At 45.5% G+C, this 27794-nt stretch overlaps 1 protein-coding gene and 1 non-coding gene across 2 annotated transcripts in view; one reads left to right on the top strand and one right to left on the bottom strand.

Moving 5' to 3' along the window:
* The window catches only part of Marchf4 (membrane associated ring-CH-type finger 4), a 124587-nt gene that overhangs the window by 70431 nt on the left and 26362 nt on the right, over positions 1-27794 (bottom strand). The window lies entirely within an intron of this gene.
* Positions 584-772, top strand: LOC142837229 (U2 spliceosomal RNA). The gene has a single exon (XR_012908219.1). It is a non-coding gene; the product is annotated as a U2 spliceosomal RNA (small nuclear RNA).

The following is a 27794-nucleotide window of genomic DNA, read 5'->3' on the forward strand; positions in this document are numbered from 1 at the left end:
CATTCAAAGGCTGGAGAGTTGAATCAGTGGTTAAAAGCACTTGCTGCTCTCATAGAGGACCCAGATTCAATTCTCAGCGCCCACATGGCAGCTAATAACCATCTATACCTTCAGTTCCCGGAGATCTGATGCCCTCTTCTGGCCTCCATGAGCACCAGGCTCCCATGTGGTGCACAGACAAACATGCAGACAAAGCAGCCATACACAGAAAATACAAAGAAAGAACTAAGGAGGGGGGAGGAGGGAGGGAGGGAGAGAGGGAGGGAGGGAGGGAGGGAGGGAGGGAAGGAGGGAGGGAGAAAGAAAAGACCCACTCAGACAATTGAGGTATATCACTTTTACTCCTGAAAATGTCGAAGATTTAAAGAAAAGATAAAACTCAACCTCTAGGAGCCCCTCCCTTTTTGGTGGCATTGACTATCTAGAGGGCTGACAGGAAGACGTTTGTAAGTATTTATATTCTTCAACTCAGCAAGTCCACTTCTAGAAATATAACATAAGAAAGTGTACTCAGTTCCATAGGAATATTTAACTATGAGGACATTCACTCTAGAATATTCTACCACAGCTGAAAATCAGAGTCAGCGCTTCTCGGCCTTTTGGCTAGGACCGAGTGAATTATCTGTTAACCACTGGACAGCTGATGCCAGCTGTATCTGAAGACAATATATTAACTGGATTGTTTGGAGCAGGGAGATGGCCTAGGGACTAACTAGCTTCACTGTATATGTTAACCTGACTTTGCAGTTTCTCTAGGAATAGTGCAGCCCTGTGGGGACTTAGCATCAACAGCAACAAAACCCAGAAAACCTTTTCCCAGAATGGATCACAGGGAAAGCATTGAGAATGACTTTGTTCAGCTTGCATTTAGCTGACATGGAAGTATGCTCAGGATGCTAAGTTTAAAAACTGTGCCTTTCCCAGCAAGGAACTCAGGACCGCGAGGGGTGCACCCACACACTGAGACAATGGGGATGTTCTATCGGGAACTCACCAAGGCCAGCTGGCTTGGGTCTGAAAAAGCATGGGATAAAACCGGACTCGCTGAACATAGCAGACAATGAGGACTACTGAGAACTCAAGAACAATGGCAATGGGTTTTTGATCCTACTGCACGTACTGGCTTTGTGGGAGCCTAGGCAGTTTGGATGCTCACCTTACTAGACCTGGATGGAGGTGGGTGGTCCTTGGACTTCCCACAGGTCAGGGAACCCTGATTGCTCTTTGGGCTGATGAGGGAGGGGGACTTGATCGGGGGAGGGGGAGGGAAATAGGAGGCGGTGAGGGGAGGAGGCAGAAATCTTTAATAAATAAAAAAAAACAAAAAAATAAATTTAGACTTCTTCAAAAAATACTGTGCCTTTCAAAATAGCATTTATGATAACATTCAATTACGTTTTAAAATTTTGTATATAGGGGGATTGAGAGACGGCTCAGTTCTTAAGAGCACTGGCTGCTCTTGCAGAGAACCAGACTTGGTTTACGGCACACATAGCAGATCACAACCATCTGTAACTCCAGTTCCAGGGGATCTAACACCCTCTTCTGACCTCTGTGAGCACCAGGAATATATGTAGGACTCTTACATACCTGCAGGCAAAATATTAATGAACATAAAAAAAATCTTCAAAAAATATTGTGTATGTGATGTCTTCAAAACATTCTTTTCCTTCTTTTTGTTTGTGACAAAATGTTACTCACAAGTCCAGGCTGGCCTTGAACCCAAGACCTACCTCAGCGTCCCTACTTTGGGGATTGCAGTCTTGAGTCAACGCTCTCAACAGCTGTCCTTGAAATATTAACAGCAGTTCTCTGATCGATACGATTAAATGTAATTTTACTTTTCTTATCTTTTATATATGTTCTGTGGCCTTTTCTAGAATAATATATGTATTATCTTGTGTGTGTGTGTGTGTGTGTTTAAATCAAAGCTGCTTTTATATGGAGATGGGTCAAATGTGAGTCACGGCAGCCAGTATTTTGGGGGTGGGAAGGGGCTGGGAGGTAATCCTCTTTGGTTTCCTCCCCCAGGGACGTTGTTTGATCAGCCCTGCCACCTGAGCCCTTGGGAGCAGACTGTTACTCAGGAGAGGTGATATTCTTCCCCAGCACCTCTCTGTCCCAGGTTTAGCTGCGGTTGCCATCCACCTCGGTCTCTGGCTCAGTGTATTCTCTTTCCCCGGGGAAACAAAACCCTTTGCATGCTCTGATTCATTGCACGGCTGGAGGTCAAGTCACCGCAGCCTCAGACGGCAGGTGTCTGGGGTGACACAGAGTAACATCTCGCCTCCAGAATAAGGGCAGCTCTTCCGCCTTCAAGACTGTGAAATGTCAGGCGTGATTAGAAAGGTCACTTGTCCTGACAGCTCTCAGTGCTTCCCGGAGAGCAGCCTTCCTGCTGTGAACATTCTTAATTGTGCTTCCTGTGGCGGGTGCCAGCCTGCTCAGTTCCTTATGATGACGGAAGCCCTACCTTCCACCCATCCTCCAGCAAGAGAGAGAGAGAAAGAAAGAAAGAAAAAAAGTCAAAGATCATAAAATCTTGGCGGGGGTGGAGGTGGAGGGGTGGGGGGAACGAGGGAGTTCTCAGACAACTAGAGTACCAGTGGGATTTCTAGGAATCGTGTTTGCGACCGGAAAAGGAAACACTGTTGAAGGACAGTTGACTACTCCCCTGGGGCGTGAGCTGAGTCAGAACAGAGAGTGAGGGAAGAAGAGACGCCCTCCAACATCAGTACACAGACGAACTGGAGGCAGAGGTTCTCTCCTGGCTCTGAGGCTCTTCACTCCTTGCCCCACCCCAGAAACTCCAAGGCCTTACAAAAAAAAAGTATTTAAATGAAGCCCAGTGTGAGCTGGGAGCAGGTGATCTGGACACCTGCTTTCAGAATTCTCTCCTAAAGGTAGAGAATGGGTGTGTTTAAGAAGCTGGCCGTATCAGAGGAATTTAAGCAGAGGACCAGAGATCGGTTGCCTGGGTGGAAGGGAGGGGAAGTGAGGAGGAAGGCAGGACAGCTAGGAAGCGCTGCTGAGTCTATCAGAACAAGCCGGCTGTGGGTGCCTCTCTGTTTCCCTCAGCGCTTTCCTTACTATGGTAAAATAGCTGAAGAACACTACTTTGTAAAGAATGGAGGTTTCTTTCCGTTCAGAGTTCTGGAGGTAAAAGTCAGAGGAGCCATATTTGTTAATGGTCTTCTTTCTGGCAGAGTCCCAAGGTGGCACAGGGCATCTTGAGGCAGCAGGCAGCCCCACCCCCACCCCCGGCTTCTTATAAAACCACTGGGGATTCAATCTTAGGAGTTCTATCCAACTTGCCTTATCCAAACCGAACTCATCTCCCAAGACTCGCCCTCTAAATATTAGATTAAGCTTCACAATGAAGATCAAACTCCAGCGTGAATTTCAATGGACAAACCGTATTCAAACAGTATCACATACAAAACCATATCTTCCCATTAATGTTTGTTGTTATTGTTTTGGTTTGTTTGCTTTTTTCTGAGACAGGGTTTCTCTGTGTCACTTTGGACCCTGTCCTGCAACTAGCTCTGTAGACCAGGCTGCCCTGGAACTCACAAAGATCTGCCTGCCTCTGCCTCCGGAGTGCTGGGATTAAATGTTTGCACCACCACTGCTCAGCTCAATTAATCTTCTAATAGAAGACTTGCCCTCTTATGATACAGTGATATATTAGCTGGAAAACTATCTTACAATGAATTATTTGTTTGACAATGTTATTTTTGAATGTGTGTGTACGCGCGCATGCGTGTGTGTTTCTGCACATGACGTATGTGTTTGTGCATAGGGACATAAGCACATACATACATGTGCGTGTAAAGGGCAGAGACTGACATCTGGTATCTCCTTTTGTTACTTTCTATCTCATCTTTTTACGATTTATTTGTTCCCTTTATTTATGTGTCCAGGCTCGGGTGACTTTATGTGTCACGTGTATCACGTGCCCTCAGAGACAAGAGGACGTCAGCTTCCCTGGACATGAAGGCAACTGTCAGCCACTTGATATGAATTCTGGGAACCAAGTCTGAGACCTCTGCAAGAGCAGTAGGCACCCTTAATCGCTCAGCCATCTTCTCAGTCCTTCTATTCTATTTATTCATTTATTTTGAGACAGTCTCTCATTGTACCTGGAGCTCACCAATTTGGCAAGGCAGGATATCCAGCAAGTTCCAGGGATCCACCCACCTCTGCCTTGCTAGCCCGGGGATTATGGATATGCACTGCCATACATAGCTTTTAACATGAGTGTCGGGGATCTGAACTCAGGATCCTGGGCATGCATGACAAACATTTTACTAATACAATGATCTCCCTAGCCCCATTTTTTGAAATTAATTTTATAGAGACTTCTTGGAAAATTGGGATATTTTTGTTGATTTATCATGTGTTATCAGGGAAGTAGAGCAGAGAGTCTGGACTCTGAAACATCAAGTCCAACTTCCCTGGTCACTAAATCCCCTCTCCTAACTGGAGGCAGCCAGTTCCCCACCACCTCAGCTGAAACAGAGGCAGACACATCACTCAACAGGCAGACAAGCTCCTCCGTTGAACCAACTAATGCTCTAGGGACTGGGGTGGAGGGTCATAGGTCCTATGAAGATAATTAAATTCAGACAGATATCAATGGAAGGTGGTAGAAGGTAATCGAAGAAAGCCTCTCTAAGGAGAAAATTCGAGCAGAGACAGGAATAAGTTGGTGACTGTTGGAGGGGGAGTTTCCTGCAACTGACAGAGGGGGGCACATTCACAGGTCCTCAGATAGGAGCAGGATCAGCTATCATGGGTGAGGAGAGGCAGGAATTGAAACACAGAGGCACCACAAGACTATCTCTCGTTGTCTTGTTGGTCATGGAAGGAACTTCATACCACTAACTAATGGGAAGCATTTGGAGTTTGGGAGATTTTCTTCTCCAAACTTTAGCGTCATGACAACAACAACAACTCATTAAGAAAGGCTTCTTTGGGGCTTTTGCAAGCCGAGATGGTAGAAGAGAATCACATGAAAATAAAAGTTGTCTGTATTAGGGAAGTGGGGTTATGGAATTGATTTTTTTTTAAAATGAATTTGTTGTTGAAATGTTTCTAGAATATAAAACATATTTTCTTTCAAGGAAATCAGCTGACCAGCGGATAGGGTGGTGTTTCTGTTCTCCAAGGGCTTGGAGTTGTACCTAGAGCAAGTGGGGTGCTGCTTGGGCAGGGAAGTGAGATTGTTGAGATGGGTTGCATATTCTTTCTAGGGCAAGAGGATGAAAGACTGTACAGGCCATCGCTGAAATAAGGAGGCATAATTCTAGCTTCTTTACTTCATCCTCAGACTTTGCCTATCTTCAAATTATCTGTGCTCTCTAGAGAATTCGAAGACTTGAGGAATAGTACTATGCTGAGTAATAAGGCTATCGACCTTCTGTTGACCTCTTGAGAAACACAGAAAGTCTCCATGTGACTTCAGGGTAACAGGATTTATGCTGCAAACATGGTGGAACAGACTAGACTTTCCACTTACAGGAGGTGATGGGAGGAACAGGATTGGCTTAGGAGTCTTCCACTTGTGTCTGAGTTACTTCTCAGATGCCATGACAAAACACCATGACCAAGGCAATTCATAAGTGAAAGCAACTAATCCTGGTTCTAGGACGGTAGAGCCCGTGGTCATCATGGCAGGGAGCGTGGCAGCAGGCAGTGAAGCATGGTGTAGGAGCAGTAGCTGAGAGTTTGCATCTCCTCCTCTGCTAGTTGGAGACAGAGAGAAAGAACTAACTGGGAATGACATGGGACTTTTGAAACTTCAAAGCCTACGCCCAGTAACATACCTCATGGAAAAGGCCACACCTCCTAATCCTTCTCAAATAGTTCCACCAACGGTAGACCAAGCACATAAACATATGAGCTTATGGGGCCATTCTCACTCAAATCACCAGAACTTAATCTTGGAATTTAATGCCCCAATCCACCACACTGCTTCCTTCCTCAGGCACTGAGACCACCAACTATTCCTAAGGATGGTTAATTCTCCTCCTCTTTCATAAGAATTCGATTTAGATAATAATAAAAATATTTACTGATTAAGCAACTGCTTTGGGCAGGCTTTCTGATATACATTTCACACAGCTTATTTTATTTAATGCTATGAAGACGATTTAATTGACCTTCATTTTATAGAATGAAATAATTGAAATCAGAAGGATTATACCATTTTTCCAAAATCAAAGGGCCATCCAGGCATGGTGGCAGACTTCTAAAATCCCAGCACTCAGGAAGCTAAAGGAAGAAGATCTCACATTTGAGGCCAGCCTGGACTACATAATGAAACACTGTACTGTAGGAACTCCTTCAGCCAGTAACCTTTAAGTTACCAGCCCGTTTGGGTGTGGCCTCTTATACTATAAATGCTTACGTAAAGCACATTTGCCCTCTCTTCTGGCTGCTGGATTCGGTTGCTGTTTCCCCATTCGTGCAGAGGACTGTGATCTGTAAGTCTACCACTAAATAAATAACCTTTCATTGTACTGAATTCTGAGCTAGCGTGGGATTTCTTTTTAAGCGTCCATCTTCAACACTGTCCAAAAAAAAAAAAAAAACGTGCAGAGCTAGTCAATAGGCAACCCAGGTTTAACCGCTACGCCTACTTGCTCCTTACCTGTTCTGAGCTAGCACACGGTAAAGAGTAGTAACTACCTAAAGTTTCAAAACATTCCCCTAAATTAGGTAGCTGTGAAGAGAATTGTGCTGAAAAGACAGAATTACAAGACACAATTCCTGGCGAGGTGAGGTCAGGTGGCCTAGGAAATAGGCTTCTTACTCTCTGTGAGAGGATAGTAGCTTTCCGGTCACAACTCCAAGGCTTCCTGCGGCCAGGACTCATCCATTGACTCATTCAAACCAACATCTAATTAAACACCAACCCTGTGCCGGGCAATAAAGATGCAGAGAAAATGAAAGAATGGTTCCTACTCTTGTGATGTTTATGGGTTTGTTTTTTTAGGTAGGTAGACAGACAGACAGATAGATATATGAATAATATGTAAAATTAATATTAAATGCAATGATGGAAGGTCCCAAGCAAAAGAAGAAAATGAGGTGCTATAAGAACACCTAAAAAGACTTGGTCTGTTCTTGAGGGAGTGATGCTGAAACTGAGGTACAAATGATGATCAGGAACTGAGCACGCAAAGAAAAGAGGAGGGCTGTTCAGATTCCTCTTCCCTCTCATCTTGCCCCAGCAGACTCCTGAATCCTGGCGTGTAGAGATGAGGGGCCGGAAGACATGGCTCCTGCAGGCTTTAGCTTTCAAGCCACCCCTGGGAAGGTTGAAAGCTTCGTTCTCTGAAGAGAAAGAAGAGGTGGCACAAACCGACACAGAGACTCCGGATTTTATCTTCTGATGCGCATGTATCCGTCTTCCGGACTTCTTAACTGGTGACGATGTTAACCAGGCAGGACTGCTGCTGTCCTGTGTGCCGTGTTTGCATGCGTTTTTAAAAATCCAGGTCTTGAGCCATGAGGACTGAAGATGAAAGAACAGGCTAGGTTTCTCCTCCTCCAACGACCCAGCTACCCCTGTCTGGTAAACCACTGCCTGTTCATATATGCCGGGGTAGTTCAGCCATCTTCAGGGCAATTCTCAACCTCTTGAGATTGTAATGTTATTTCACACACATATGCATACGCCCATTTTCCCTGTGAGAGAGGTTTCAACACTCATAAGGAGCCTTACAACTACTCTGAGGATCCACAGACCCGGTTGGGTGGGTCGGAGTGTGTTTTGTGAGGATGGAAACATCCTATGACAGGCCAGAACTATTTACTGCAAAGGCCAGAGGAACCATAGCGTCCCTTGGGAAGACGATGCACAAGACCCTCCTCCCTGCGGACAGTCGGATCATCCTGCTGTAGCTACAATGGCATGACTCCTTGAGCTTCTGGGGTTTGTGAATGAACGCTTCTAATACTGGCTTAACGAGTGCGTGCTTCGCTAGACGTCCCAGCAGATAGCATAGTAAGTTATGCCTGTTTCATCCTTCCCTCCTCACGCTTACAGCAGTAAATTTTCTCAGTTTTCCTAACCATTCAAGGGATTAGCTCACAGAGCAGACGGAGAGAGTCCCTGGATGAATCTCTCCATCTGGACCGTATGTAAGGTGTGGCTCTCCCAACTGTGGAAACTGCTATCTACCGTACCACCTGAATTTCAGTTTCAGCGCCTGAAAGATGAGTGCAATAATTAGACCTCCCTTAGAAGACCTTTGAGGACCTAATACTGTAAGCAGTCTCTATCCAGTGGTCTATCTAGTGACTGGCACAGCCTAGCCTCAGAATTGATCCCCTGCCTCCTTCTTAATTTTTATTTATACCGTGGTATAAAAAATTTCAGATTCAGATATAGCTGGTATAGTGGTGTACTTCTGTAATCTTAGCACTTGGGAGAGAGAAGACTCACAAGTCTGAGGTCAGCCTGGGCTACACAGCAAGACCTTCTCTCAACACACTGAGATATAGTTTACATACAGTGATATTCACATATTTGAGGTGGCCAGTTCAATAAGTTTGACTAACCCATGCCTGTTTTAATAAAAGTCCTCTTGTTTTCTCTAGTCTGGATTATGAGACTTTTAGTTTTCCAAATGCTGGATTATGTTATAATATGTGATTGGGTTTCTATCTCCCTCAGACAGACAGACACTAAAACAGCTCTTCCCCGCCCCAGACAGACTTGAAACCTAGAAGCAATGTGGTGCCGTCAGCTTTCCCTCCCTTCTCTGCATCCTGGACAGACTGAGGATGAGTCTGTTTTATTTTTAGGCACCCAGGGAAAGTGTTTCTACAACCTCCCTCAGTCACCTGTCTCAGCGCTTAGCAACCTGGAACACTAGAAAGCCCTGTCCCTGTGTGTACCTGGCTTTAAACGAGTAATAACAACTAACGTGGATACAGTATGTTACCAGGGCCACAGCTCAGATAACGAGAAGGCAGAGCAAGCTTGGCAGCATGAATGCAGATGCGGACATGCTGAGATCCATGCGCGTTGACACCAAGATCATGATGCGGGGAAGGGAGGGCTCCCGTCACGAGAGACCACAACTGGGGGAAAGCCGAGTCTGCAGCTGCAGGATCTTCAGGTTCTTTTCTTTCCCCGAAGGGAAAGATAGGAATAAATACTTTATGTGAAATAAGGTTTTTAAACAATGGCTTGGTTTAAACAAAAAAGGGTTCGGTAAGCCAAAAAAACCAAAACAAAACAAAAACAAACCAAACAAACACACAAACAAACCTTACTGCCTAAATATAGCCCATGCTGGGTTTGCAGAATCTCCCCCTGCTTCTGTTTCCTTTAGTACTGAAAACACCTGCAAGACAGGCCAGGCAAGCAGACATACAATCCTGATTTTAAGCGGGGAGACAGCCAAGACTTGGGCACTCTGCATGACCCCCTCAGACAGCAGGCTCACACCTCCTAGATCTGTTTCACTACGCCTCCTGCGGCACCCCATCTTTATCCTGTAGGGCATTAGAGCACCTGCTCACCTCTTGCCACCCACATTTTATAGGTCGTTTGCAAAGAAATAAGGAGCGAGTGAGTCAAAGCAGTTGCGTGGACAAATGCGGTATCCGCTGCATAAGCCTGGAGCGGTGGCTGGGCTTTAAAGATTTGTGGCATTAAAACCCAGTATGCCAAAGGAGGCAGACTTATACAACCTAAGGTCCCATGTCACCTCAGCAATGGGAAAAATATCAGGTTATATTAGACCCTTGGAAGCAACGGTGATCACTAGAAGAACAAGATAATGTTACAGCCCCAAAGCAACAGGACCAAAAGCCCACAGACTGAAGTGGAAATTTTGAGCCAAACAAACCTTTCCTTGTTTTTAAAACAATCATCTCAAGTATTTTATCATAATAGCAGAAAACGACAAATACAAGCCCCTAGGTAATCTCTGTGTCAAAGAAGAAATCAAACGGAAATCTCAATCATTAAGAATAAAAAGATGACACACCGAAGACGTGAACGCAATACAATTTCACTTCCGTTTACCTCACATACGAAAGAAGAAAGGCAGAAAGCCAGAAATCCAGATTTTTATCTGAATAATTCAGAAGAATAGCAAACGAAACCCAAGGCAGAGAGAAGAGAGTCATAAAAAACAAGAAATAATGAATAGGAAAGGAATGAGTGTATGGAAATGGATGAAATGGAAAACAAGTGCTCAGAAGGAGAAAACAGTACAGCCAAAACCAAAGAGACAAAGAAAGAACGGGAAAGCTGAGCATGGAAGTACACACCTGTAGTCCTGGCACTAGGGGCGCAGAGGCAGGGGATCATGAGCTCTGAGGCTCATCTGGCTATATAACAAGTTCCAGGCTAGCCCAGGCTGCACAGTGAGACCTTGTATATAAACAAACAAATGTGAAATGCAATGGACGCATCTCTGGCAAAGACAGCAAGAGTACAGAGCCAAGGCAGATGCAGCAGGAGAGATGGATCTATGAACCCACAGCAACAGGGGCAGCATGCACAGGTTGCAGCCAGAAGGGGTCCCAGCGCTGAGAGGGGGACATGGGCTCCCAACCCTAATCAGGAAGCTGTCTTCAAGTGACAATTGCTTACAAGGAAAAATCAGCTTCCTCCAATGGAGTCTCACTGGATATATTAGCCACACTTGAGGGCAGGCACCATGACCAGCTGCAGAAGAACAGCACAGAATGAGCTCAATGGTGTTCTCATAGATTAATAATCTTACTGGTCTTTTGTTCATATAGTATCGTTTTTGATTTTGTAATTTTATGGGTTTTGCTTTTGTATGTGTGTTTCGTGGGTGTGTGTGTTTAAAATCTGGTTTGCTTTTTGTTACTTGCCTGCTTTTTTTTTTTTCTAAAGAGAGAGAGAAAGAGGACATGGAGTTAAGTGGGTGAAGATTTTAACTAGAAAGGGAGAGCTACGGGCTGAAGAGATGGCTCAGCAGTTAGGAGTGAGAGTGTTCCTCCAGAGGACCCAAGTTCTGCTCTTAGCCCCCACCCCGGGCAGTTCACAACCACCTGTAGCTCTAGCTCATGGGTGGTCAATGTCTTCTACCTTCCGTGGGTAACCGCCCTCCCAGAGACACATAAATAAAACTAAAGAGAAGCCCAACTTACTCGTTTACCATAAAAGGAATAAAAAGCCTGACTGTCTCCATCTCTGCGAAACAATCCAGAGACCAGAATTACACACAAAGATAATTGTAAACCTCAGGGCTTCACTACTAAATTACTCTAAATATTTGAGAAATAAATGACAGGGATATTATGAGAACTGAAAGAAACAATGGAATACTACATTCTGTGGTGCTCGACCTAACATGAACATTAAATGAAAGTAGAATGGCTGGCCAGTGTCTCACGTGACACAAAAACCTTACGTGCAGCCTCGGAGAATCGACTCCACCCACACTTAACACCCCAGCACCTTCGGGACCAAGCTTCATTCATGTCGGAGACAGAATACAGTAGAAAAGTCACATATTTCTGTGTGTGTGCGTGTGTCTGTGTGTCTGTGAGTTTTGTCTTTTGATTTATTTTTTGAAACAGGGTTTCTCTATGTAGCCCTGGCTGTCCTGGAACTGACTTTGTAGACCAGGCTGGCCTTGAACTCACAAAGATCCACCTGCCTCTGCCTCCTGAGTGCTGAGATTAAAGGTGTGCATCACCATCGTCTGGCTCATAAGATCTTTCAATAGATGAAGAAGAGAGGAGGAGGAGGAGGAAGAGGAGGAGGAGGAGAAGGAAGAGGAGGAGGAGGAGAAGGAAGAGGAGGAAGAAGAAGAAGAAGAAGAAGAAGAAGAAGAAGAAGAAGAAGAAGAAGAAGAAGAAGAAGAAGAAGAAGAAGAAGAAGAAGCAGAAGAAGAAGAGACTCAAACCTCGGAATAAATGTTGCGTGGTGAACTAGGAGCCAACAGTTTCTATATCTCTTAAAGACCATCTACAAAAATCCTAAAAATTAACAATCCCGAGAAATGATTGAAGGTTTCACTCCCCTCCCTCATGGTCAGAAATGAAACTGATATGTTCACTGTCACCTGGAAGTCTGAGGCATGTTAGTCAATAAAATAAAAATGAATAAACTGTCATCAGAATTAAAAAGAAACAAAATATCCTTTATAGCTGATCTGCTGGGTGTATAGGAAAAAAGAATCTACAAATTATGATTTTAAAGCTATTTTTATCATCTTTTAAAAAAGGTTTAAGGCCACTAGGGAAATTAATTGATATGCTCAAAGGAAAAGGAAAGTTTTTAAAAAACTGTTTATGAGACCATCAGAAATTTTAACGACAAAACTTTGGTGAAAGAAATTTAATAAGATACTCTTCCCCCACCTCCACCCAGAGCATCTGGGACCGCAAGGCAATCACAGTCAGAATTCCATCCTTCCTGTGGAAACTGGCCTCTGTTCTGGTGTATGGAGGAAAGCAGGGGCAAAGAGTGAGCAATGCAGTCTTGAAGAACTGAACTGTGTAGAACACCATGCATCAAGGCCTACAGCAGAGCCATGCTAACACAGTGTGATGTTGGGTTGGGTGGACAGAGGTCCCAGAAGCAGTGTCCGGATGCAGACAGACACACGGGGTGAGGGGGAGGACTTATTCAAGAGCAATGTGACGCTGTAGGGCGACAAGAAGCTGGTCTTCTAGATGAATAGTGTGATGTCAGCTGCACGCTGTGAGCGCAGCCCTGTGGGCGTGATGATGCAGCTGTTGCTGCTTTGATTACCGTCACAGGACTGGGCCCCCTCACATCCTGTCATGAGGGAGAGAGACGGTTCACAAGGCTTGCAAGGACTGATGGGGCCCATGAGGCAGAGCCGTAAGAGTTTATGAAGCTGCCCATAAGGAGGCCCCATCACTCTGCAGTGGAATATAATCGATTTAATGGTTGCTGGAGAAAGGGGGGACTTCTTCCCTACAATGGAGCCATGCTCCTGTAGCTGACCCCTCACCCGCAATCCTATAAGTAACCCTAACTAAACTCGACGTGCGTGGACTAATTTCTTTGACTTGTTACCAGTGCTCTATCTGCAGTAAATGGATTCATATCTCCCGAGGAAAAAGGTAAGGAAGTCATACTCATATGTGTGTGTGTGGGGGGGAAGAGCATAAATCCCCCCTCCCCCATTCACAATTATCAATTCTATCTTGATTAAGTGTGAAAAGAAAATCTATAAAGGAAAAAGGAATGTTTATGATCTTCGGGATGGGTGAAACTTTCCATATAGCATACAGATAGCACTAACCTCAGACAAGGTTGGGGGTGGGGATGTGAAACTAAGGACTTTTGATCATTCAAATATTTAGATGAAAAGTCAAGCTTTGAGCAGAAGGCAAATTTGTAAAATTGATATAAAATAAACTAAGCCCAGAATATATAAAGAGTCCATAGAGACTAACAGAGACAATGGTGGAGAATGAGCCTGTCGTGGAAGCAGATGGCCAGAGGCCAGTGCTATTACAAGGACACGCTCAGCTTGAAGGCCAACTGAAAGAAGACCTGCAAAGCCATCGTGAGGTCCAGGTAACCCATCACATCCGTGATGGGGGAGTGTCATATATCAATCTGTTGATTTCACTGGCTAAGAATAAAGAAACTGCTAGGCCCATTGGATAGGCCACCCTTAGGTGGGTGGAGTAAACAGAACAGAATGCCGGGAGGAAGAGGAAGTGAGGTCAGACTCGACAGCTCTCCTCTCCAGAGCAGACGCCTTGAGAGAGACGCCATGCTACCCGCTCCAGGGAAGACGCACGCTATGAAGCTCCAACCCAGGATGGACTTAGGCTAGAATCTTCCCGGTAAGCGCACCTAGGGGCGCTACACAGATGATTAGAAATGGGCTAAATTAATATGTGAGAATTAGCCAGTAAGGGCTAGAGCTAAGGGCCAAAGCAGTGTTTAAATGAATACAGTGTCTGTGTAATTATTTGGGGCATAAGCTAGCCGGAGCCGGGCGGCTGGGGTATTGGGGACGCAGCCCAGCCGCCGCTCATATTACTACACATCCGGGAGAATTATGACAGAAACGCCATGTGCTGAAGCAGCTGTGCAGTGCCCTCATGGCTGGCGGAGGGCTGAGAGGGCTCACCGTCTCTACTGAAGGTCCACACCCAGGACACTGGCCCAGGGATCGCCGAGCACACCAATCATTGCATCAGACCCTGCTTCCTCCTGCTTTACTCAGTCCTCTATGTTCTCAGATGATTTCTTTTGGCCTGTTTCCTTTAAAATAGTCCAAGTTAATTGTTTTTCACTTGTTCTCCCTCGCGGTTATGATAGGAGCCTTCCTTGCCTATTTAGCTGATACGTCCCATGAAGGGATGCTTGGCCGTGGGATACACCCCTTGGACATCCCCAGATGACCTACACTGAACTAATACCTATCTGCTGGTTCCAGTAAGCTGAATGTCTGTGCTGTAAAAACAAGAATAAGATCAACCTGTTAGCGATTTACATAACATCTGTGCAGTTCAGTTTGGGCTAAAACTGACCAAGACATGAAAAGGAAGGTCCCAGTGGCCAAGCAGTACCACTGGGCGGGGCATGAATTCATTATAAGTATAACATTGGGGGTGGTTGCTAGAGACATGGCTCAGCAGTTAAGAGCACTGTCTATTCTTCCAAAGGTCCTGAGTTCAATTCCCAACAACCACATGATATCTCACAAGCATCTATAATGAGATCTGGCACCCCCAAAAAATGACTTTGAGGAAGGAGTCTGTCTTAGCATTTCTATTGCTGAGAAGAGAAATCATAACTGCAGCAACTCTTATAAACGGAAACCATTTAGTGGGTGGCTTTTGGTTTCAGAGACTTAGTCCATTATCATCGTGGTTGGACATGGCAGTGTGCAGGCAGACATGGTGGTATTGCTGAGAGTCCTACATCTTGATATGCAGGCAACAGGAAGTGTCCTGAGTGTCACTAAGCATGACTTGAGCATATGAGACCTCAAAGCTCACTTCCACAGTGACACTTCCGCCTACAAGGCCATACCTACTCCCACAAAGCCACACCACCTAATAGTGACACTCTCTATGAGCTTATAGGGTCATTTACATTCAGACTAGCACAGAGACTAACGTTAATTGGCCTTGTATACTCATCATCAAGCTCAGACGATAGCTATGGTGAGAAAAAGGCAGAGAGAACTGCATTCCTGGGATTCCAGGAACTCAGAATTGAGCTGTTCTTGTTTGAGCATCTGAGGAAAGAATACTGCGAATGACTAAAGACAAGAAAATAGGAAATGACATGTGAGTGTACCCCAACAGGGACTCTCAGAAAGCAGAAACACTCAAGGCTGATGTAGAATTAGCAAGTGAACATGAAACATGAATATGATGGGGAAAAAATGACCAGACATTGTCTGCCTACTTGTTGCAGGAGCTCCTTCTGCTCCTTCAGCCAATAGCTGCTGAGAAACCAGCCCATTGGGGCGTGGTCTCTCTCTCTTTAAAAAAGCGGCCACTTCCCTCCACTTGCTCTCTGGCTTCTGGCTTCCCTTCAGGCGACTAGGCTCCCTTCCTGATTGTGCAGAGGGCTGTTGTCTGGGACGGTGATCTGTAAGTATTTCCCCCAATTAACCAGTCTATTAATCATCATTTCAAACTGGTGTGGGATTGTTTGTGACTTACACCTTCACCTACTGAAGAAATCATGTAACATGATCCTAAGAGGAAAGCCTGGCACTTTGGTTCCTAGTGAGGTACGATTGGGAAGACTTGGGCACAACTGGAGAAGAGTTGACATGAAAGAAGGCTCGGACCAAAGCCGCAGACGGGGAGCACAGGAAGGCCTGTCTGATGAGCAGCTCCTGGGGACATCAGTAATCAGCGTGGGATTGTTGAGTAAAGAACACAAGCAAATGGGTTAATAAACACACTAGAGGGCTGGGTACGATGGTCCATGCCTTTAAGCCCAGCCAGCAAGGCAGAGGAGCTGATCTCTGAGAGTTTGAAGCTAGGAAGTTGCAGGCCAGCCAGGGATACATAGTAGGACCCTGTATTAAAAACAACAAAACAAAATCATGCTGGATGATCAATAAGCTCAGAGGAGAACAACACAAAAAGGGTCAGCAGCACCCACATCACATACTATTTCTATTCACCTATGGCTAGAAATGTAGGAATCGTTGAGAAATCAGCCGGTGACTCATAACAGTACGGCAACAGGAAATGACACACAGGCACGAGAAAGAGAGAGAGAAATCTGCAAACATCAAATGATACCGTTTAAAATAACATCATTCTAGATTCTAGTGAGGAAACTCGCTTTTTCCATGTTGAAGAAGCTCACACATGAGTCCCCATTACTTCAGCAAACTGAGCAATCCTTGAATTGCTGCCATAAGAACAGAAAACCGGTCCATTCAAACTGGATGGCAGTTTCAAAAACCCACATGAGCCTCTTCCTACGCAGTAGAAATTGCTCTGTGACTGTGTCAGTGCATTTGTTAGAGTACTTATTCTGTTAACTGGTTATCAAAAAGCTGTTTTTATCTATCATCTATCTATCTATCTATCTATCTATCTATCTATCTACCTACCTATCTATCATCTATCTATCTACCTACCTACCTACCTACCTATCTATCATCTATCTATCTATCTATCTATCTATCTATCTATCATCTATCTATCATCTATCTACATCATCACCATCATCTACCTCTCCTATCTACCTATTTATTTATAATCTACCTATCTACTTATCATCTATCTATATATGTATAGGTATTATCATCTATCTATATATGTATAGGTATTATCATCTATCGTCTATCAATCATTTATCTTTCTATTAATCTGCCGTCCCACCTATCACCTGTCATTATCTACCTACCTCCTATCTATTTAACATCATTTATCTATCAGTCATCTAACATCTCTTTTATCTCTTCCATCTATTCCCCTAATTGACTGTTTTATGGTCATTCGATAAATTAATTTTGGAAAATGGCTTTAGATCAATTCAGTGTTGATACATTTTTGAAGAATCATTTCCTCTGTCACAAGTAAAATACAAACAGATATTTTAAAAAACTTTAAAAAACTGAAACACAATTTGGTAATTTGTTAAGACTGGGCTGTAAGCATGTACGTGTTCCCTGATCTAATGAAATTATCTTGTAAGATAATTTTCACTTATAAGAAATTATCCTAGTAGGGTATGGTAGTGCGTGTGTTTAATCCCAGCACTCAGGAGGCAGAGGCAGGTAGATTTCTGTGAAGCTGAGGCCAGCCTGGTCTACAGATTGAGTTCCAGGACAGCCAGGGCTGTAACACAGAGAAACCTTGTCTCGAAAAACCAGGAAAAAAATAAGATGAAGAAGTAAAAGTAAAAGGAAGAAAAGAAGGAAGGAAGGAAAAGAGGGAGGGAGGGAGGGAAGGAGAGAGGAAGGGAAGAAAGGAGGGAAAAAAATAAAGAAACTATCCTAAAGAAATAAGGACTGGGGGCTAGAGAGATGGTTCAGTGGTTAAGAACAATGGCTGCTCTTCCAGAGGACCTGGGTTCAACTACCAGCACCCACAAGACAGCTCAAAATTGTCTGTAACTCCTGTGCCAGGGGATCTGACATCCTCACACAGACATACATAAAGGCAAAACACCAATGTATATAAAATAAAAAGAAATAAAAAAGAAATAAGGACAGTATGCCAATAGATCGGGCTGTGTGGTTTCTTGACAGAACCGTCTAATGAACAGAATTCTCAGTGAAGTTTTCAACAAGAGAATGTTAGTTAGCGGTAGCGACTCGAAGGGTAGATGTGCTGGCTGAAGCTTTGCAATCCGTGATGTGAAGACAGAATGTCAGACATTGTTATTAAGTCAAGAGGAACAGATTGTGAAGCCGACTGACACTTCTATAGTAAGAAGAAATGCCATATGTGTACGACTGTGTGAATAAGAGCCAAAATATTTACCGTTATTTTGGGAATTGGCATTATGAATACTTTTTATTTACCTGGTGTTTCTAAAATTTCCACACTAAGTATGTCCTACTTTTTTCAAGCGACAATGAACACATTTTTAATTGCCTGTTAGCTTTTCTAGAAGCCAGAAGACCTGGCAGCCCTAAGTTCCTGACCTTCTTACCATCCTTAAACCTCCCTTCTCTTTCCTACTCTTTCCTTCCCAGCTTTAAAATTGTGTCAGTGAAACCATATCTCCCAAACACCAGCATTTCCTGAAGACTGTTCCAAACAGTCATGTGGTGCAGGTTGCCAAATGTAGGTTTGCAAAAGTAATGTTTGGCCAGTATTCAAGGAGCAAGAGATGCCAAGAGGAGAAGAGGAATCCTCGGAGCTTGCGCTCTGGTGGAAGAGACAGATCCTGGATGAGAACCAGCAATGCCACAGGTATTAGATCAGTGAGGTCAGTGAAGCTTTCCTGAGAAGCCATTGCCTGGGTTGCCCAAGGAAAGCAGGAGCAGCAGGAACCTACACACCGGAGAATGAGATCTGTGCTTTGTCTTTTGCATGCTTATCTCCTCCAGCCCTCCTTGCAACAATGCCAGCCTCATTCTCCTTGTCTTGCATTTTCTTACAAACTTTAGAACACAAAAGGAGGACGGGTAGCTTTTGCAAGAGTGTGACTGTCACTCTTTCGGCTGAAAAGAGCAGAATGGTGATGCCTGCAATCTACAGCTCCTCAGTGGGGTCGCCAAATGGAGAGAGGGCAGCTAGAAACATTCGCAGAGGCTCCTTTCAGCTGTGGAACAATCCTTCCGTATGCTGTGAGTATGTATTACTCTCATTGGTTAGTAAAAAGCCGGGCAGGAAGAAAGGTGGGAAAAGCCAAACTGAGAATGATGGGAAGAAGAAGGGAGGAGTTAGGGAGAGAGATGCCAGCCAGCTTCCCAGGAAGCAAGACATGCTAGAGAACAGGGAAAGCCATGAGCCATGTGGCAATACATAGATGAATAGAAATGGGTTAATTTAAATGGAAGAGTTAGCAAGTAATAAGCCTGAGCTATCGGCAGAGCATTTGTAATTAATATAAGCCTCTGTATGTTTATTTTGGAGCAGGTGGCTAGGACAGGAAAACTCAGCCTACACCTCCCAACTGTAGGCAGCAGCTTTCACGGTGGCTCTTGTCTCCTTGGCTTCAGCACCCACAGTATTCCATCCACTGGGTGGTCTCAGTTTTTACCAGGAAGCCTGAATTCCCAGACCCTATTCATTGCTTCTTCCTCTTACCCCTCCAGCTTTGGGTTTCGTTTTCCTACATTGTATCTCATTTCTGCTTTCACTTACAGAGCCTGTGAACATCTTTGTAACTGGTCCCTCTACTAGCATCCTACTTGAACACAGCCTGACCCGGCTAGATACACATCTATTTATTGGCTGTACTGCTATACCCAGAGCTTTTGGACTCCCAAATACTCAAGGGTAATTTCCAAGAGTTACTGAGCGCTTACCAAGGGTCAAGGTCTTTAGATTGGCCGACACACTTCATCCCCACAAGGACCCTATGAATCCAGGGCCGTTAGCATCTCCCAGGCCCAGAAATGCTCCCTAAAAACAGGAGGGAGAACGAGGAGTGGGACCACAGTTGTGCTCATAACCCTGAGCCTGTAATCTGATTGAATAGAAAGAAAGGAGATGGGGGAATGTGGAATATTAATTTAAGATGGGTTACATTCATTTATGCTGTGGAATATGCGTTTAATGATGCAAAGGCATGTTATATTTGTTTGATTAAATAAAATTAACCTGGGGTCAGGTGGCTGAGTCAGCAACTCGCTGGTAGGAAGTGTGGGGAGGATCCCCACGTAGGGGCGGGCAGAGCAGAAGGACTCCCTGTTTGGGGGAAAATTCGAGCTAGGAGAGTAGCTTAGCCACTTGCAGTTCAGCCTCTCTGAATGAGCAGAATTTAACCTCAACCTTTGAATCCTGAGTTCTAGGGCTGGGTAGAGATCTAGATAAAGTTCCCTTTAGGGCTGGGATAAAGCCGGCTGAGGGAACAATTCCTGCCTGGCTACAGTCAACATGGCCTCACTGCTCATGGTAGCTACAGAGTTGCAACTGTAATGAAAAACAGCAAGTCTCAAAATGGGTCAAAGCACGGAGAAGAAACCTAAGGACTTTGGACTAGTCCTTCGACCTCAGTACTGCAGTTCTTGGAGCACAGCTGGGCTCAATAAGCCGGTCTCCACACTCGTTCTTCCTAAAGCCCCACAGCAGCAGGTCAGCTCATCCAGGACGTCCGTGCCTGGTTTTTTGTGGCAGAAAGGGTGCAGGGAAATCCAGGCAGCGCTATGAGATGACTCTGCCCTTCTCACTGCCCTCAGCTCCTGTCTTCTCTCTTCTCCTTTCCAGGGTCCTCTCTTCCCAATCAGGAAAAGCCCATAATCCTCTTTAGAAAATCCACTCATCCTTCAGGCGCTGGCTCCCTTGGCATCTGCACATCGCAGGGAATTCAGGTTGCTCTGTCTCTAATTAGCAGGTGCTAAGCAGTTTCCACATTTCTTAGTAAATATGTCAAAACACAAAATCCATTCACTCCTCTCCGCCCGCCCTTCCCCTCCTTTTGGGAAACATGCTTCTCTCTCTTGGCTGCTCAGCCGAGGAGTGCTTTCCTTCAGCAGAGAAAAGGTGGTGTGAACCCGAGAAGCCTGGCAATTCAGCGAATCATCTACCCACGTCGTGGTCATCATCTGTCTGTTTACATGATCATTTGCCCACTATGAGGTCACAGCAGATTTAGGGTCCTAGGTTTTGACTGGGGTCTCAAAAGTATAAAACAGCATTGCTAAGGATCTCATCAAGCCCCTCCAAGAGACACCACTATCACCCAGGCCCCAGCCAGGGCAATATGGTACCACAGAGCCCCAGCGGAGTTATACACTTAATTTCCACCATCTTTTTGGACTCCTGCTGGGAGATTTAAAAACAATTTCTTAAATGAAGTGGCAGCTATCTCCTTTCCTGCTGGGCTGCTCCTCCATTCCCCTCTAAGTCATCTCCAGGGGAAGCAAGCCATCTCCAGGCAGAGGTTTCTCTCTTTCCTACCCATCCTGGCCCTGAACGAAAGAAGCAGGAAGGCAGAATGTAGAGTCCTCCCAAGCTCCTGCCAGCCTTGTGAGACAGCCTGGGCCCTGCAGCCATGTTTAGGTCTCCTGGCCAAAACAAGGCACCTATGCATGAGTTGACGGGGGTGGGGGTGGGGTGGGGGGGGTTGAGGAATGACGACTTTCCCATCTGATTGTAGTTTGATTTCAGACAGTATTCGGTGGCAATTCTGCTCTACCAGGAGTTAACTTACAGAGCTCTCTAGCTCTACCCCTAGAGCCCCCACCCTCCCCCACACCCCCCCCCCCCGAGACTGTCCCTGGAGGAGGTTGAGGAAGAACATCCCTAGGCTTGAGTCTCATAGTGCCACTCAATGGAGTGACTGGGATCCAGGGGAGACTGTGATTTCAGCTGGATCTGCCCACTCTTTCTTTGAAAGGAATACCCCACAGCTACTGTGTGCGATCAGCCTTAGCACTCACGCCTTTTGAGCATCCCTCGGCCTGGAGAAGGTGTGGAGAGGAAGGGAGGAGGAAACGAAGGATTTCAACAGCATTGACAGTGCTTTGGGGACATACGAATAAGTATTTGGGGGCCACAGACCACGGGACACTCATGAATTTGGATACTCTATTAGCCTAACTTCCTCAGTAATAGCCACACTGAGGGCCTGACACACCTTGCTGAACTGACAGCCCAGGCAGTGCAGGGATCAGGCAAGAAGCTCATTGTTTCTGGTTTCTGTCCAAGGTGTGTACTGCTCCCCAGTGTCAGTCACTCCTCCACCATCCCCTTCTTTTTCTCCCCTGACAGTCTTTTAAAGTCTGCCTGGCCCCCAGGTGTGAAAGCCCCAGGAAGGCAGTTGCTGGAACCACTCTGAAGGAGGAGGCAGGCCGTAAGGCTCAGCCAGAGTTGTTTTCCTTAATTTATACCATTTTGCAGCTTCTCCAGTGGCCCTGCTCCCTGCTGCTGCTTTCCACCCCGACTGAGATGGCGTTTCTGTTTGTTTCCATTGTCTGAGAAATGACACGAGTTTGATTACACCCACGGTCTCTCATGAGCGGCTCTGCTCCGGCTGCCCACGTGCCATCTGTATCCTGCCTCCTGTCTGCGTGCCGCGGCGGGGTTTAGGCTGAGGGGCCACCTCAGTCCATGGCTGGGGTGTGTAAGGACCCTGACCAGAAAGCAGGACATCCTGAGGGCAGGACACAGGGAAATAGAGGGTGTTCTGTTAGCATCAAAGGAGAGAGAGAGAGACAAGGAGAAAAGCTGGCGTTATGGGGGTTCAAGCAGTGTTCAACTTTCTGGTGGGAGCCCCATTTTCAACGGAAGTGATAAAATTATGAACCCAGGGGTACAGAGATGACCTCAATGCATGACAGTAGTGGTGTTATTCAAAGTGTTTAACAACTTGACCTGAACAGTCAGTTGCTGCATATTCAGAAGTAGGTCCCAGAGGCCACCTTTGGGTCGTTGGTCTTGATGAAGTTCATCTCAAGGAAGGAACTGGAAGGCTAGAATGATGGAGCTACAGACAGCAATTCCGCATCAACCAGCACAGAAAGGGAAGGCCAGAGACACTCCGTATCAGCTAGATACACAGTTTCTGGCAAGGGCTGTAGCCAGCTACTTGTCTCAGGGACGGTCACTTCTCAGCCTCAGCCCACAAGGACACCCTTCTGTCACAGGAGGGCAGCCTTTCAAACCTACATCCTCCTGTCTACAGAGACAAATGGCCTTTCTGGCGTTAAAGGGCTCCCATGCTCTTCGGCTTTGGAATCTATGCTGTGGATGGATGGGCTGGGGCTAGGACAGACCCTCAGAGGTAAGGCTGCTGGGGGTGACCTGTGATAAGCCTAGAAGAAAGACAGAGAAGTGGGAAGCCATTCAAGGTAGACTCGGGAATGGGTAGGGTGACTGAGATTCTCCAGCTTATTCTCACTGGAAAAATAAATAAATTCGGGTCATAGTGGAAAAGTCATACATCCCTTCAAGACAGTGGTCCTCAACCCGTGGGTTGAAACCCCTCTCAGGGGTTGCATACCAGATATTTACCTTACGATTCATAACAGTAGCAAAATTCTGGTTATGAAGTAGCAATGAAAAAATTTTGGGTGGGGGGCAGGCGTCACCCCAACATGATGAACTGTATTAAAGGGCTGTGGCATTAGGAAGGGTAAGAACCACTGCTTCCATAGAATTAGGGGTGTACTGTGTCTTCCCCCACACCTGCAGAAAGGTCTACAGGCTATCTTCTCTGGGTCCTGTCTGCACTGGGCTCCAGGAACCTGATTACCATGCGTGACAGTTCATTTCCTTCTAAAACGCCTGCTGTGTCTGCGCTCAAAACCAGACTGCTCCCCAGGTCCTTGTGGGGCCTCCAGCTGTAGGCAGGTGTATAGCCACCTCCTGTGAGGTTGTAGTGTAGTGAGAGCTACAGGAGAGCAGTGACTGGGGAGGCAGGAAGGTGTAGGGATGATACATTGTCTCACTGAAAACACAGGGCTTAGCGCAAAGTGGAGGCATTGGACAAACTGAGGGGAACTTAAGGACTAAGACAGAGCTGAGATACCTTATTCAGTGACAACAGGAAGACATGGGGACTTTCTTAGCAAGGTATCTGTCTTAGTTCAGACTGCTTTAACAGAAGAGCAGAAATTAAGTGGCTTGAACACCGCCATTTATTTCTCACAATTCTGGGGGCTGAGAACCCTGAGGCCAGGGTACTAGTGTGGTTGGGATCTGGATAGCCTCTCTGCTTGGCTTTCAGCAGACTGCCTTCCTGCTGCATCCTCTTCCTCCCAGTCTCCTCCATCTCTATCACAGGAGTAGTTCCCTCAAGACCTTACCTAAGACCAGCTCCCTCTCAAAGTCCCTGCTGTGTCATACTACCACACTGAAGACTGAATTTGGCAAAGGGTAGGCACACATACACCCAGTCCACAGCAGTATCTCAGGAACTGGGAGGCGGTAAGCTAATGCCCGAGTTCCAGCCTCTTTGTAGATCCTCTGTCTAGCTTTATGTGTCTATTTATATACCGATTCTTCCCAACTCTCTGCCTATCTCCAGTGCTGAAAATGGCTTTGTGAGAATATTTCTATTTTGTAGGCAAGGATACTGAGTTTTGAAATGTCCAACAATGTTCGTGGCATTATACAGCCGCTAGTGAATGACAGTATGGGATCCTAAATGAAGTCTGGAGAACTATAAAAAACTAGAGACCCAGAAGAGGAGCTAAAAAGTACTATCTGGGTTTGATTAGTAATGTCTGGAACTACAATGGGACAGGACAAATAATGGAAGGAAGGCTGGTTGGCTGGCTCCTGAGGATGGGTCTCTAGGTAACGGCTTTAGAATGGATGGTGGAGAGATGAGAGAAGACATCTGGAGTGTGGGAGGGGGGAATCACAGAGCAATTAAGGGATGGGAATGAACATTAGCAATATAGGGAATTTAGAAGAAGGTACAATTTCCAGAAACCGGTCTTACGTTTATTTATTTATTTTCTGGTTTTGAGACCCCATGTGGCCCAGACTGACCTCTTAATTTGATATTCAGCCAAGGATAACCTTAAACTCCTGATCCCCTGCTCCTTTTACCAAATGCTGGGATTACAGACGTGAGCTACCGTCTATAACTTGACTTTGGTCTTTTGAAATATTATATTGGTTCAGAAGTCTAGAAAAAGTCCTCATCACTTCTTAGTATGGCAGTACAGACAGACAAACTAGAAGAAAAAAATTTCAAAATTCACTCCAAATCATACATTTAACAGCACAGTCCTATACTGCCTAACTACAGGGACATGTCCGAGTAAGATGTCGTTAGGCAAATTCACCAGTAGGAGGACAACATAGAGTATTTGCATAAACCAAGATGGTGATGCCATCACTTGGCAGTAAAACCTCATGGGACTCCACTGTCCATGTGCTGTGTCCCTGATGTGTGTGCTGTATTGTTAATTATATGTATCCTTCCTACATACAACGTGCTATGTTTTACTTCCTGTTCTGGTCTACTCTGGTTCTTGTAAGCTGGGGGTTAAAGAAGGAAGCTGATGGTCACGGTGTTTGGTTCATCATCCATGGGCCTGTAGTTTGCACAAGACTTAGCCAAAAGCAATGTGAATGGAGCAAGCAGTCCCCTTAGCCCCTGCCACTGATGTTTCGGAGAAAAGGGGAAATTGGGAATGCCTAACGGAGGAGGAGCAGGAGGGTGGCATCTCGGAAAGACCTTTTGGTTAGGTCATGAGACCTTCCAAGAATAATTTCAGTCAACATGGAAGACAAGAAGACTGAATAACAGTAAAGAGTATGAGTTGATGAAAAACAAAATTGATGATGAAGAGAAAGACAATATTGATAATAGTGATAATAATGATGAGTAGAAAGATAAAATAGTTGATGAAAGACAGACCTGAACACACACATCTATTTAAGAGTCTGAGCTTGAGAAGGAAAAGGGACTAAAGATGTCTGAGAGAGGTGACTGCAGGTGGTAATGGAAAAAAGGTGGGATCATGTGTTGACTTCTAGAAGGTGCTAGGGTGACCTTGGATGAAAAACGTAGGTGGGGGCTCTTCGTGGGAAGGAGGTACAGTGTTGCTTCTCAAACAGGGAAGGGGATGGGCTAGGTAAAGATAGACATTTCTCAGATGAGGTGCTGAGAAGCAGGGGAGAGCCCAGGGTGTGGTATGGTGTGTGTGTGTGTGTGTGTGTGTGTGTGTGTGTGTGTGTGTGGTGTGTTTAGAACACTTGCTAACTGGCTGTTAATAAGCCTCAGCATGCAAGGAAACAAAAGGAAGGCTGGACAGCCCCGGACTAGCTAGGAGGCAGAGAGCTGCAGAACCTGAGGTTGGCTTGATTCGGAGGGGTTTTGCTCTCTGTTGTTGCCTGTGGTCAGAGTATGGCCTGCTTTGTCCTCCAAGATTGCTCACTGAGCTCCATCACTTTAAGGATTCAGGAAATGTCGAGTCTTTGCTAAATGACCAAATATACAGTTACATCCTGTGTAATTTTTGTTTTTGTTTTTAGAATCCTGCCTCTGGGCTTTCTAAAATAAGCTCCTGTTTTGGGATCACTGATTCCACGTCCAATAAATGGCTTGACAGCACAGTCTAGCCCATCTGGACCAATCAATCAGTTTTTATCAAGTGAGCTTTTTCTTGGCCTCCCTTTGTGGGATTTGCAGTCTCGATTGTGGAAATGCTGGAGGAAAGTTAAAAATCCTGATGCCTTGTCCCACCTTTAGAGAGTTACTTGACTGATTTTGGTTCCGTGTCTGGGTACCAGTGAATTTCCCCAGATAACTCTATAGTCTAAGGATTTGAACTATTAGTCCTTTGCTACTCCAAGTGTGTCCTCAGGACCAGAAACATCCGCCTTGACCTGGGTACTTAGAGAATTCAGAATCTCAAGTTGTTGTGCTCGAAAAGTTGTAATGTTCAGTAGAGCTAAGCAAAGCCAGCGGGCCATTCGTATGCACGCTGAGGTCAGAGGAGCTTTGTGATGGAGGTCTAACCATTTAAGGTCTCTTGTCTGTTCTGTGTATGATCAAATAGAGAGATCCCAGCTCCTGATCTCTCTGCAGCCTGGCAAAGAGCTGATGGCTGCCGTGTGGAATGTCAAGTAGGCACTCATAAGCCAATCAACAAGTCTTTGCTGGCTTCCGGCAAGCAGACACAGCACACTTGAGCTCTGGCCCTCCAGTCTACCTTACAGCTGTGGCATTTTTACAGGCTGACCAATAGCCTAAGTTTCTCTGAAATTTTTCTGCTTTTAGAAAAGTAAGTGCCATGTCTTAGGGAATGTGTCAGTTGTTGGCAAACTGGGATGGATGGGTGGTCACCATGGGAACTAACACTCGGAATCATGTTACCTGATACACACACACATAGACACACACACCACTGAAGGTAAGATCTGCTTCACTGTGTCCCTACCCTCTTGTGAACACACATAGTTAGGAACATTGGTGTTTTGTGTGTAATGCTGGTGATTACATGTCAGTTGATTCAATCAGCAAAAGCTCACTGGGGGCTGGAGAGCTGGCTCAGTGCTTACGAGTACTGGCTGTTCTTACAGAGGACCCAGGTTCAATTCCTAGCACTCACAGGGTGGCTCACTACTGCCCCCATACTTCATTTTCAGAGGATCACCAGGCATGCACATGGTACCCAGACATACATGCAAGGAAAACACTCATACATTAAATAAAATAATGAACTCAGAATAAGAAGTTTTTTTTTAAAAAAAAAAAAAACTAAAAATGAAGAAACAAACTCACTGAATGTTTTTAGCCTGCATGCAACGTGCCAGGAAGAAGCAGTCCCGATGGATGTCAGGGATAAGGTCTGGACGAGGTTACAGAACTAGCGGTATGCAATGAGCAAGCGCTGTGATCAGCAGAGACATTGGCAGAGGTCCCCACACATCCTGGGGCCCAGGAGCCTCTGAGCCATGCGAAATGTCAGCCTCGTGAGCCATGGCAGGTGTGTTGTGAGAAACAGAGACCTTCACAGCATGGAGAATAGGGATCTGCAGAGTAGGCAGAAGAGCATGGCCTCTTTGATACTGGGGGCAGGTCAACACCTCTGAGGAAAATGCAATGGAAGACGGAGAGTGAGGAGAGGCAAGAGCTGCTTGAGGAGGGGCTTTGGAAAACAAGCCAGGGAGGCGAGTGAGTCCTCAGAGGAGGGGGAGTCTTTGGAAGAAGTTGAAGTGGAAGAAGAATCAACCATTCT

This window comes from Microtus pennsylvanicus, chromosome 17, assembly GCF_037038515.1.
Source record: "Microtus pennsylvanicus isolate mMicPen1 chromosome 17, mMicPen1.hap1, whole genome shotgun sequence".
NCBI lineage: Eukaryota > Metazoa > Chordata > Mammalia > Rodentia > Cricetidae > Microtus > Microtus pennsylvanicus.